Source organism: Palaemon carinicauda, chromosome 3, assembly GCF_036898095.1.
Source record: "Palaemon carinicauda isolate YSFRI2023 chromosome 3, ASM3689809v2, whole genome shotgun sequence".
In the NCBI taxonomy this organism is placed as follows: Eukaryota; Metazoa; Arthropoda; class Malacostraca; order Decapoda; family Palaemonidae; genus Palaemon; species Palaemon carinicauda.
Window position 1 is genome coordinate 58,869,641 of NC_090727.1, and position 13,352 is coordinate 58,882,992.

The following is a 13,352-nucleotide window of genomic DNA, read 5'->3' on the forward strand; positions in this document are numbered from 1 at the left end:
ATTGAAAAGACAAGAAGCTAAGACCTAGCCTTATCTCTGAAAGGCAGAGTCATCTCGATCACAATTCCATCTAGACTGCCAGCTTTCCCTGACTTCTTCTTTTTCATAGCTGATTGTAATTCATTCATTGTAAACGGTTCAAATATATAATTGCCCTGTAGCATGATGCATTGGATGCCTTGCCTCATTTTCGTTAAGTATCCCCCTTTCTCTGTTTTGGTTGTTGGTCTTATCATTGATTACAAGTTGATGGGCTACTTAATTTTGGTTGATTGTTTTTATTTGCTGTGTTAGCTTTTTGATGGTTCTCCAGGCTTTTTTATTGTTGAGGCCATGTTGATGTTTGTGATGGTTTCTTGCCAGCGTTCGTGTCTTTCATGATGTAGTAATGATAGCAAATCCTCTTCTAGATCCATAGTGTTTTTGGAAAAAGGATCGTCATTGTAGGCCTGTATGTACACTTGGAATGATTTTTCTTTGATTCGAGAGATCAGGGATGTAAAAGTCTCTACAGCCTCTGGATTTTTTTTATTCATAGCTTCTATTGCCACCAACAGGAAGCCTCATATCACTCAGGGTCAGGTATGATGTTTGCAATTCCAAATCATCCTAAGGTTAGTTTGATCTGGGGTTATGGTATTTTGGTTTTAAAGGTTGTAACACTGGTTTTATATCAATGGTTACTGTTTGGTGTTGATATTTTGGTATTGGGTCCATGATTGTTCTTGAACGATTGGTGGTGTTTTAAAGAGACAAATGCCAGGTCTGAATTGTATCCCCTCCTCCATTGTGAACTCTAAAAAGTGGTGTCATCTTTGGCATCATACAGGATTTTGAGATATTTAGCAAGGGCCCATTCCTACACAACCTCTCGATCACTGTCAGTTCAGTGCTTACCTTGAGGCCCAAATTTTATGATACAATGGATCGTTGTTGGTGCTCTCATATCCCCATACAGTGTTGTGGCTATTGAAGTCCCCCAACTACGAGACACAGGGCATACTATCAGGGATGCTATTCTGGGGCTGTGAGAAAGTAGGAGGTCTCGCTACCCTATATTGCACTTCCCTAGACTGGTTATTGGTGGGAAATTATTGAATTCATGTCAGGTGTTTTAGACAGTGATTTTTGCGAGTCTCCTGGATGCTCAGTACAGTGGCCTTCAGGTTAGCAAGCAAATCTACTTCTGCTATTCACGGGTCCTCGGCATTGAAGCTGATAATTCTGAGATTGCTCATCTTGCCAAGACACAGAGGGCTCATCCTTTTACCACCACTTCTTGGGCTGGGTAGGGTTCGTGGTGTAACAACTGGTCTCTTAATAGTTTAGATTACCAGGGGCACTACGTAAAGGTCTGCTACATATGATTGAGTATGATTATATTTAATTATGATTATTATTGATTTTGATTATTAGCTAAGCTTCAACCCTGGTTTTTAAAGCTGAATGCTAGAAACTCAAAGGCTTTTAACAGTGAAAGCAGCCCAGTGAGGAAAGGAAATAAGGAAATAGCGAGTCACACTATACGTAAGTAATGAATATAAAATATAAAATATAAAATATTTCAAGATCAGTAACAATGTTAAAATAGGCTTTACACCAACTTTTTTTGCAATTAGATGAAATTCTAAAAAATGACATGTTGATTTATCACTATCCCCGGATGGAGTTCTATAAATAAGGGAGTTTTCTTAACCCTTTTCCCTGCAATATTAACTTTAAATCTGCATTATCATTATCATGTATTATCACCTTGTTATTCACTATCATATCTATTTGGACATATTTATGTATGCAATATAAAAAGTAAATTCCAATTATGATAGTATGTTTTGATGCAATTCCAATTATCACAAGTATACCTTATCATTTTCAGATTCATTTCAGTTTCATTATATTCAATTGTTACTTAATTGCTCATGATCAAGGTCAAAGGCTAAAGTCACGGCCAAGCAAAATGTTCAATTCACGTAATCAGCCATAAGTTTGGACATCATTGTCAAAGAGACTTTAAAATTGGTTCATATTTGAGTGTATGAAAATCCACGCCAATTAATATATCTCAAGGTCAAAGGTTAAGGTCGAGGTGAAGGTTGGAAAATAAGCTGCTGCAGAGAGGTTTGTGCTCTACTGAGTGCCCCTCTAGTTTTTAGATGAAGTTGTAACGAATTTCATATTGATATGAGATATCACTATCTCCCGATGGAGTTTTATACATAAGGGAGTTTCCTTAACTCAGTCTTTTCCACTTATGTGAAATGAACTTCGAAGCATTATCACTATCCTTTATTGATATATTATTTTTTATGTATGAAATACGAAAGGTAAATTCTAATTATAATAGCTTGTCAACATTCCAATTATCCTAACACTTGTATGAGGAACTAAAAAAAAAATGGCTCTGATATGAGATTCATTTTCAATACATTTCGAGTTATGAAATTTTATAACAATCTTTTTCAGATTTATTTCAATTTTGATTATTACAAACTTGAGTATCAAAATGGAGTTTTTCTTCTAATATAGTTAGAGAAATATGTTAAACGTAATATTTTTTTTTCAGAGATTATGGAGCAGTGCTGTAAAAGGAAAATAGCCTCCAATCACTAGACAATCCAGCTCTCCAAATAACACTACCAGCTAGGAGATCTACACTGGATAGAAAAGACTAGCCAGAAGACATAAATAGCCTTCAACCACTGGACAATCCAGCTCTCTAAATAACAGTACCAGCTAGGAGATCTACACTGGACAGAAGAGACTAGCCAAAGGGCATAAATAGCCTTCAACCACTAGATAATCCAGCTCTCCAAATAACAGTACCAGCTAGGAGATCTACACTGGACAGAAGAGACTAGCCAAAGGGCATAAATAGCCTTCAACCCCTAGACAATCCAGCTCTCTAAATAACAGTACCAGCAAGGAGATCTACACTGGACAGAAGAGACTAGCCAAAGGGCATAAATAGCCTTCAACCACTAGACAATCCAGCTCTCCAAATAACAGTACCAGCTAGGAGATCTACACTGGACAGAAAAGTCTAACTACTTTTTCAAGTATCTTACGATCTACAAAACACATCACTTGTACCATTCGAAGGTAGGGGACAGACTTGGATTCTCCAAATCTTTTTCTCGTGATTCTATTATGCATTTGTTGATGTTTTTTTTTATCCGTGAGGTTTCAATGTCCTATCTTTTGCATGGTTTAAAATCTTCATCATGAGAAGGTTTTAGGAAAAACTAACATTTAAGGTTCACCAGCTTTTACAAAAATAACTCTGAATATTACTGTAGTTATTTAATAAAATAAGAATGTGTTTATTAATATGTTTTGTGTGTATATACGGTCTATGAAATGTTTGTGTATATATATATATATATATATATATATATATATATATATATATATATATGTGTATATATATATATATATGTATACATATATATATATATATGTAAATATCACCCACGAACGGCATTTAATACCGAATTCTATCTTGGGAAAATATATCCACTTGGAATTCATTTTATGGTGATATTTACATTGATTAAAATCACGTGTGCTTGTGATATATGTTCATATATATATATATATATATATATATATATATATATATATATATATATATATATATAGTATTTAAGTATATATATATATATATATATATATACATATATGTATATATATAAATATACTTTTACAATATATATATATATATATATATATATATATATATATATTATATATATATATATATAGATATATATTTGTATATATCTATATATTTATATATTTATATATATTTATATATTTATAAATATTTATAATTATATATAATATATATAAATATATATATATATATATATATATATTATATATTTATAAATATTTATAATTATATATATATATATATATATATATATATATATATATATATATATATATATATAATCATTTCTCCAATGTTTATTGTTATATCTACCCTTATGATGATCATGATTGGGAGAATGATGATCATTATGATTAATATTTACCCTGATTCGTATATGATTATCTTCATGATTAACCTTATTATAGATTATGATTATAATTGGGTATAGGAGTATCTCATAATTTATTATGGTTATTATTGAGTATGATTATTATTGATTGATTGATTTTATTTATTCTAAATTCCAGATAATCAACTACCTGGTTTGAATGATAGAAGGCTACAAGCCAAAAGGCTCTAATAAGGAGATCAGCCCTGTGAGGAAAGGAAGTCGAATAGCAAATCAAACTATATGTAAGTAAAGACTATAAAATATAAAATACTTTAAAACAGTAATAATAAGATATGTCAGCCAGTTACTGTTTTTAGAATGATTTATTGTTAATTTATTCTCATCATTTTTTTATTTCCTTATTTCCTTTCCTCACTGGGCTATTTTTCCCTATTGTAGCCCTTCGGCTTATAGCATCTTGCTTTTCCAACTAAGGTTGTAGCTTGGCTAGTAATAAGGATAATAATAATATAGGACGTTGTTCAATAGCTTGTCTCGGGACTGTATATAAACCTTCCAGGCTTTATACCAATTTTAACCTCCGCCAACGAAGTTGGAAATATGTTATGTTTTACCCCCTGTTTGTGAGTCTGTTTGAGTGTGTGTGTGTGTGTTTGTGAACAACTACCTGGCTACAATTTTAATCGTAGAGTAATGAAACTTGCAGGCATTAACTGCTCTGTTAAAAGCTGGAAATAATTAAATTTTGGAAGATCAAAGTCAAAGGTTAAAGTCACGGGCAAGCAAAATGTTCAATTCACGTAATCAGCCATAAGTTTGGACATCATTGTCACAGAGACTTTAAAATTGGTCCATATTTGAGTGTATGAAAATCCACGCCCATTAACACATGTTAAGGTCAAAGGATAAGGTCGAGCTGAAGGTTGAGAAATAAGCTGCTGCAGAGGAGATTTTTGATCTACTGAGTGGCCCCCTAGTTTTTAGATGAAATTTTAATGAATTTCATATTGATATGAGATATTATATCCTGCTGGGAGTTTCCTTAACTCAGTCTTTTCTCCTTAGTTAGTATGAACTTTAAAGCATTATCCTTTTCCTTTATTAATATATTATTATTTATTTATGTATGAAATATGAAAGGTAAATTCTAATTATAATAGCTTGTCAACATTCCAATTATCCTAACACTTGTATGAGGAACTAGAAAAAAATGTCTCTGATATGGGATTCATTTTCAATACATTTTGAATTATTAAGTTTTTTAACAATCTTTTTCAGATTTTTTTCAATTTAATTACTACAAACTTGAGTATCAAAATGGAGTTTTCTTTTCTAATATAGTTAGAGAAATGTGTTAAACATTTTTTTTTTTCAGAGTATGGAGCAGTGCAGTAAAAGGAAAATAGCCTTCAATCACTATACAATCCAGCTCTCCAAATAACAGTACCAGCTAGGAGATCTACACTGGACAGAAGAGACTAGCCAGAAGACATAAATAGCCTTCAATCACTAGACAATCCAGCTCTCTAAATAGCATTACCAGCTGGGAGATCTACACTGGATAGAAAAGTCTAACTACTTTTTTAAGTATCTTACGATCTAGAGAACACATCACTTGTACCATTCGAAGGTAAGGGAGAGACTTGGATTTTCCAAAGATTTTTCTCTTGATTCTATTATGCATTTGTTGGTTTTTTTTTATCTGGGAGGTTTCAATGTCCTATCTTTCATATGGTTTAAAATCTTCATCATGAGAAGGTTTTATGAAAAACTAACATTTAAGGTTCACCAGCTTTTACAAAAATAACTTTTAATATTATTGTAGTTTGGTAAAATCAGTGTCTTTATTAATATGGTTTGTGTGTATGTACAGTATGTAAAATGTGTTTATATATATATATATATATATATATATATATATATATATATATATATATATATATATATATATATATATATATACTTCTTTAATGATTATTGTTAGCACTACCTCAAGTTTCACGCACCTAAAAAGAATATTGCTGATTTTGATGATGGTAATGATGATATGATTACTGATGATTATGATTATCCATATTATGATTATTGTGTTAAGATTACGATTATTGTATTATTAATTATCATCATATCTTACTGCACCATTGTTTTACCATTGGAACGCTGTATCGTTTTAAAGGTTCAAGGTTTAAAGGCTGCTCATGAATGCCAGAAGCAAGGGACAGTGACATTTCTTTATTAAGCAGGACAATGCCCTAGAGACTGACCATATTACATATGATCAGCACTCGAGCCCCCTCTCCATCCGAATTAGGACCGAGGAATGGCCAATTACACAAGATGTGATACATAATTTGGCTTGGCTTCCCGGAGGGACATTCGGCAACATTTGTGTAACAAAATCTCTGTTATTTATCCCCTGTCCTACCAGTTTTTGTTCTTCATCTATTCATGGTGATTCATATCCTCCTAGTACGGGAGAATCTACGGGGCTGGTCTTCACTAAGGTAAGGGAGGGCATCAATCTTGGTTTGACATTTCCTCCTGGTAAGGGAGAATCCACAGGGCAGGTCTCCACTACGGTTAGGGAGGCATCATTCCTGGTCTGACGTTCACTGTCTCCATCTATATGGTCTAGTTCTTTCACTGTCATGAAGCTCTTCCGTGATTTCAGACCTCTTGTTTCACGGTAGCTGTAGAGTGGGTGCCTGGGATTGTTTGCCTGTTTGGTCTTTTCCTTTCTAGCTATGGTGTCTGGACTGATTTCAGGTGATGCGATGCTGGCTAGTCTGTACAAAGCTGGTTAGGGTGTTGCTCTGTGTACCAGTGATTAGTTTGCAGGCTTTATTTAGCTCAGTATTCACTCGTTTGACGTGGCTTTATCTTTTTCAATATTAAACTTACCCGATAATCATGTAGCTGTCAACTCCGTTGCCCGACAGAATTCTACGGGAGGGATACGCCAGCTATCACTATACTAGAAGGGGGTGTACTCACAAGCGCCACCTGTGGCCAGGTACTACAGTACTTGTTGTTGACGCCACCTCACTTTTTCCTCTGTCGTGCTTCCGGCAAGACGTTCTTGGATACGCTTATGATTTTGGAGTATTGTTCACGGTTTGGTGAAGTATTTCTCTAAAATTTGCAGCTATTCGCTATACTGGAAACTTCTATATTAGCTTAGTTAGCTTTTGGAATTAATTTGATTAATTATGGTGACGAAGAGAGTATGAACTCTCTTTCACCTTTAAATGGCCGACCCTTCCCTTAGACGGAAGTGTTGGTGTCTAAGAGAGTATAGACTCTCTTTCTTAATTTTGCTTAACAAAAGTTATAGTTTTATTTTATATCTCTCCGCCTCTTATAGGCCTCTTCGATTAACTTCCTTTTATTATAAACTTATTAAAATTAATTTTTATATTTGTTTATATTCGACCTTCCTAATAGTAGGCGGTCTTTTCTTGGTACCGAAGTTAATTAACATTGAGCCCGTCATTTCGGTTTTACCTGTTAACATATTATGCTATTTTAATGTCTTTGAAAGAATTTCTTTGATAGTCTCGTACTGTTTTCAAAGTTGAACTAACGTTTTGTTTTGTCTCTGCAGTTGTTGACGTTCAGAACGTTCAACTTGCGCTCTATCGTTACGATAGAGAAAGAATTTTCACGGTTTCACGTTGCAGTAAGAGTAACCGTGTCTAGCGTTTTGTTCATTCTTTCTTAACTTAATGGTTTTAATCCTAATAAAGGAACTTTTCATTTTGGGAAATATTTCAGTTTTTTCCTTTAACAATAATATGTTTTAACGATATATATGATTGGGCTCTTCTCTCAGGTTCTAAGTCAAGAGAGAGAGAGAGAGAGAGAGATAGAGACGGAGGGAGAAAGAGGAGGATAAACGTTTCATTCAAGCGAGTAACGTTGTTATCGTTTTTGCTCTTCTCCCTAGTCTCTTTAGGGGAAGAAGGTAAACGTTTCTAGAGTGATCTAGTGTTTAGCCTCTTTCCAGCCACTGAATTATTTATCTTTCATTAGATTTTTCTGTTACATTGTAATTCTGTTTTCGCAATTACTAACTTTTGAGAAAGGATAGAATTGCGTGTTTCAGGTACAAACCACTTAAAGTTTCGAGTTCAGTGAAATAAGTGCAAACAGAAAATCAAAGTGATAAGTGATTAGCGCAAAGTGTTGTCAGTGTTGTGCGTGAGGGTACTTCTGTGCGCGCCAGTCGTCCTCCCAGTCCGGGACCTCTTGCAAGCTCCCAAGCCCAGGGGAGAAGCAATGTCGAAGGGCAAAAGGGTTCAGCAGGCCTTGATCGGCGCACAGAAGTATCCTCGGTGGTTGCGGGCGTGTCTTACCGAGACCGTCACTCCCACCCGCAGACGATTGAGCCCTTATTTTGCTCGTCTGCAGAAGAAATTTAGGGGAGAAAACGCTGGTCTCAGGTCTCAAGACCTCTTAAACGTAAAGTCCAGACCTATGCCAGACGTACGAAGTTAGAGTTCAACAACCCGGATGCAGTCATTGGGTTAGCTCTGACTCTCCTCAGTCATCAGTTGAATGCACTCCGCCTAAGAGGAGTAAGGTTCTGCCGCAACAGATCTCTGCTGTTAAGGCTTTACCTCAGCAGACCTTAGTGTCTGCCGACCCCAAGTTGACTCTACTGCAGTCCATGCAGTCACAACTTTCGGTCTTGATGCGTGAGTGTCGGGCTGAGAAGGTTGCGCCTCCGCCTGCGCTCGCTCCGCCTGCGCTCGCTCCGCCTGCGCTCGCTCCGCCTGCGCTCCCTCCGCCTGCGCTCGCTCCGCCTGCGCTCGCTCCGCCTGACCGCAGTACCGCCTGCCAGGCGTACGATGTTGAGCCACGTTATGAGTTTACTGATCCCAGTGGTGTGCAGCTCCCTCCGCCTTCCTTAAGGCAACCTCAGCAATGGGAACAGGAGGCTTATACCTCTCTTCCTCCGCTTCCACTTGCTGTTCCACCAGTGAGGCAACACTCGCTTGAGGTACAACAACCTCTCCCATCCATGAGTCAGTCTCCTCAGCTCTCGCTGCAGCGAGCTCAACCCTCCTCAAGGCAAGCACCTCAACACCTTAGCCTTGCGCCTCAGGAGCCTCAACTTGCGAGACTTTTACTGCGTTCTGCGCAGCCACTACCTTTTCGCTCTCAGCTCACACCGCAGGAACCTCAACTCGTTCCTCAGGAACTTGCTACTGCGCATCCGCCAACCACTCAGCAAGCGCAACCCTTGAGTTCAGCCACTCATGCCAGGAGTCAGCCTCCTCCACCCATGCGCCTACCTTCTGCTACTTCCTTTGATCAGCCTTTGCAGACTGAGCCTCAGGTGTTCCCTCAACAGAGTCTTGAAGAGGAAACCACAACTATTGTTGTTCCAGCTCGTTCTGACTCTGCTGTTCAGCATACCTTACCTCCATTTTCAAACATTATGATAATGGAGGTTTTTATTTGTATTACTTATAAAAATATATTTGTATTCCTTGCAATATATTTTTAACAATATCGCAAAATATGGCAAAAATTTGAATCATGAGTTATGAATGTAAGGTAAATATTATGTTGATATTAAAACCCCATGCAAGCATGCATAAAGCACTCTAGCACTGGTCATGGAATTTCTGAGAAATGTTAAACGCCATGCACACGCTCTGCTTACCTTACAGCATGCTCTTCATACAGCATGCTCTGCTTACAGCATGCTCTGCATACAACATGCTCTGCATACAGCATGCTCTGCATTCAGCATGCTCTGCATACAGCATGCTCTGCATTCAGCATGCTCTGCATACAACATGCTCTACATACAGCATGCTCTGCATACAGCATGCTCTGCATACAACATGCTCTGCATACAGCATGCTCTGCATTCAGCATGCTCTGCATACAACATGCTCTGCATACAGCATGCTCTGCATTCAGCATGCTCTGCATACAACATACTCTACATACAGCATGCTCTGCATACAGCATACTCTGCATACAACATGCTCTGCATACCTTACCGCATGCTTCTCAGTCACACATCTTTGGTTGTTGCCAACTCACTAGACTGTCAAGCAGTTTCATAACGTTGCCTTCTAGTCTGCTGCTTTTGCACCAGTGAAACCCTCACTGAGAGAACTTAGCTTTTCTAGGATATGGTCCCTGTAGATGAGAAAGTTCTTTTCTCCCTCCTTCTGATATTCCCTTGAGGACTCTGTCATTTGGAGGGAGCCTTTAGCTGCGTAGCCTCCTATGGACTTTTATTTAAGCATAACATGCTTCCAGGGAAGGTAATGGTTCCACTTCAGTCGCTAATCCCGTCTGTTACCACACCTGCTCCCATAGACCTTGAGCTGTGTTGCAAGACATGCAGTCCAAGCTTAGTCCTTGTTAGAGGATTTTTTGTTTACGGAGTCAATGTGTCACGGGGAAGACGTTCAACAACCAGCAGAAGTGACTTGTTGTGACGCAGTGCGGCAACCTCAGCAACCCGATAAGGAGTTGTCTGTACGACCCAGACAGTCTAGACAGATTCGGGTTGTCACTGTACTTCCTCGCTTGCCCATGGTTGACAGTTCACAGACTGTGCAGCAGTACCATGATCTTGTGTCCGGCTCCGTCAGACGACTGGCTTTTAAGAGCTCCCACAAGTCGTCGCTGTCTGGAGATTTTCAAATGGACTATGGATCTGACCAAGGAACTGGGCCTCCTGGTCAATTTTGAGGAGTCTCAGCTCGTCCCATCCCAGACCATTGTCTCCTTGGGTATGGATCTTCAGAGTCGAGCTTTTCGGGCTTTTCCGTCGGCCCCAAGGATCTTCCAAGCCCTAGAATGCATCCAGAGCATGCTGAGAAGGAACCGATGCTCAGTCAGGTAGTGGATGAGTCTAACAGGGACACTTTCATCGCTGGCCCTGTTCATCGTGTTAGGGAGACTCCACCTCCCCCCCCTTCAGTATCATCTAGCTGCTCACTGGATAAAGGACATGACGCTAGAGACGGTCTCAGTTCCTGTTTCCGAAGAGAGGAGGTCTTCTCTCGCGTGGTGTAAGAACAGCTTTCTTCTCAAGGAAGTCTACCTTTGGCTGTTCAGAAACACGACCGCCGTCTCCTCTCGGACGCATCAGACACGGGCTGGGGTGCGACTTTGGACGGACAAGAATGCTCGGGAACATGGAATCAGGAGCAAAGGACACTTCACATCAATTGCAAGGAGTTGTTGGCGGTTATTCTGGCCTTGATAAACTTCAAGTCCCTCCAGCTTAACAAAGTGGTGGAGGTGGACTCTGACAACACCACAGCCCTGGCTTACATCTTCAAGCAGGGAGGGACTCTTTCGTGGAAGTTGTTCTAGATCGCAAGGGACCTACTCATCTGGTCTAAAGATCGAAAGCTAACTGGTAACGAGGTTCATTCAGGGCGGTATGAATGTCATGGCAGATCACCTCAGCCGGAAGGGTCAGGTCATCCCCACAGAGTGGACCCTTCTCAAGAATGTTTGCAGCAGACTTTGGGCCCTGTGGGGTCAGCCAACCATAGATCTGTTCGCTACCTCGATAACCTAGAGACTCCTGTTGTATTGTTCTCCGATTCCAGACCCAGCAGCAGTTCACGTGGATGCTTTTCTGCTGGATTGGTTCCATCTCGACCTGTATGCATTCCCGCCGTTCAAGATTGTCAACAGGGTACTTCAGAAGTTCTCCTCTCACAAAGGGACACGGCTGACGTTGGTTGGCTCCGCTCTGGCCCGCGAGAGAATGGTTCTTAGAGGTACTGCAATGGCTGGTCGACATTCCCAGGACTCTTCCTCTAGGAGTGAGCCTTCTAAGTCTACCTCACGTAAAGAAGGTACACCTAATCCTCCACGCTCTTCGTCTGACTGCCTTCAGACTTTCGAAAGACTCTCAAGAGCTAGGGGCTTTTCGAAGGAGGCAGCCAGAGCGATTGCCAAAGCAAGGAGAACATCCACTCTCAGAATCTATCAGTCTCAAGGGGAAGTCTTCCGTAGCTGGTACAAGACCAATGCAGTTTCCTCAACCAGTACCACTGTAACCCAGATTGCTGACTTCCTGTTATATCTAAGGAAAGTAAGATCCCTTTCAGCTCCTACGATCAAGGGTTACAGAAGTATGTTGGCAGCGGTTTTCCGCCACAGAGGCTTGGATCTTTCCACCAACAAAAATCTACAGGACCTCCCTAGGTCTTTTGAGACCTCAAAGGAACGTCGGTTGTCCACTCCAGGCTGGAATCTAGACGTGGTCCTAAGGTTCCTTATGTCATCAAGATTTGAACCTCTCCAATCAGCCTCTTTTTAGGACCTCACATTAAAAACTCTTTTCCTCGTGTGCTTGACAACAGCTAAAAGAGTAAGTGAGATCCACGCCTTCAGCAGGATCATTGTTTTCACATCTGAAACGGCTACATGTTCCTTGCAGCTCGGTTTTTGCTAAACGAGCTTCCTTCACGTCCTTGGCCTAAGTCGTTCGAGATCCCAAGCCTGTCCAACTTGGTGGGGAATGAACTGAAGAGAGTACTTTGCCCAGTTAGAGCTCTTAGGTACTATCTAAAAAGGTCTTAACCTTTACAAGGACAATCAGAAGCCTTATAGTGTGCTATCAAGAAACCTTCTTTTCCAAGTTCTAAGAACTCAGTTTCTTACTATTCAGGCTTCTGATTAGAGAAACACATTCTCATCTGAAGGAAGAAGACCTTGCTTTGCTGAAGGTAAGGACACATGAAGTGGGAGCTGTGGCTACTTCAGTGGCCTTCAAACAGAGCCATTCTCTGCAGAGTGTTATGGATGCAACCTATTGGAGAAGCAAGTCAGTGTTCGCATCATTCTATCTCAAAGATGTCCAGTCTCTTTACGAGTACTGCTACACCCTGGGACCATTCGTAGCAACGAATGCAGTAGTAGGCGAGGGCTCAGCCACTACATTCCCATAATCCCATAACCTTTTAACCTTTCTCTTGAATACTTTTTATGGGTTGTACGGTCGGCTAAGAAGCCTTCCACATCCTTGTTGATTTGGCGGGTGGTCAATTCTTTCTTGAGAAGCGCCGAGGTTAAAGGTTGTGATGAGGTCCTTTAGTATGGGTTGCAGCCCTGTATACTTTAGCACCTTTGAGTTGATTCAGCCTTCCAAGAGGAACGCTGCGCTCAGTAAGGAAGACGATCTTATTAAAGGCAGAGTAACGGTTCAAGTCGACTTCCTTACCAGGTACTTATTATTTCATTGTTATTGTGGATAACTGATTATATGAAATACGGGATACTTAGCTATCCTTTAGTCTTGTACACTGGTTTTTCACCCACCCCCCTGGGTGTGAATCAGCTACATGATTATCG

The 13,352-nt window shown here is 39.5% G+C and overlaps 1 long non-coding RNA gene across 2 annotated transcripts in view; it reads left to right on the plus strand.

The window, feature by feature from the left end:
• The window catches only part of LOC137638297 (uncharacterized), a 104,009-nt gene that overhangs the window by 22,413 nt on the left and 68,244 nt on the right, over window positions 1-13,352 (plus strand). For both annotated transcript variants that reach the window (XR_011044000.1, XR_011044001.1), the window contains 3 exons: window positions 2,564-3,099; window positions 4,183-4,288; window positions 5,383-5,637. This is a non-coding gene — a long non-coding RNA (uncharacterized lncRNA). The remainder of the gene's footprint in view (window positions 1-2,563; window positions 3,100-4,182; window positions 4,289-5,382; window positions 5,638-13,352) is intronic.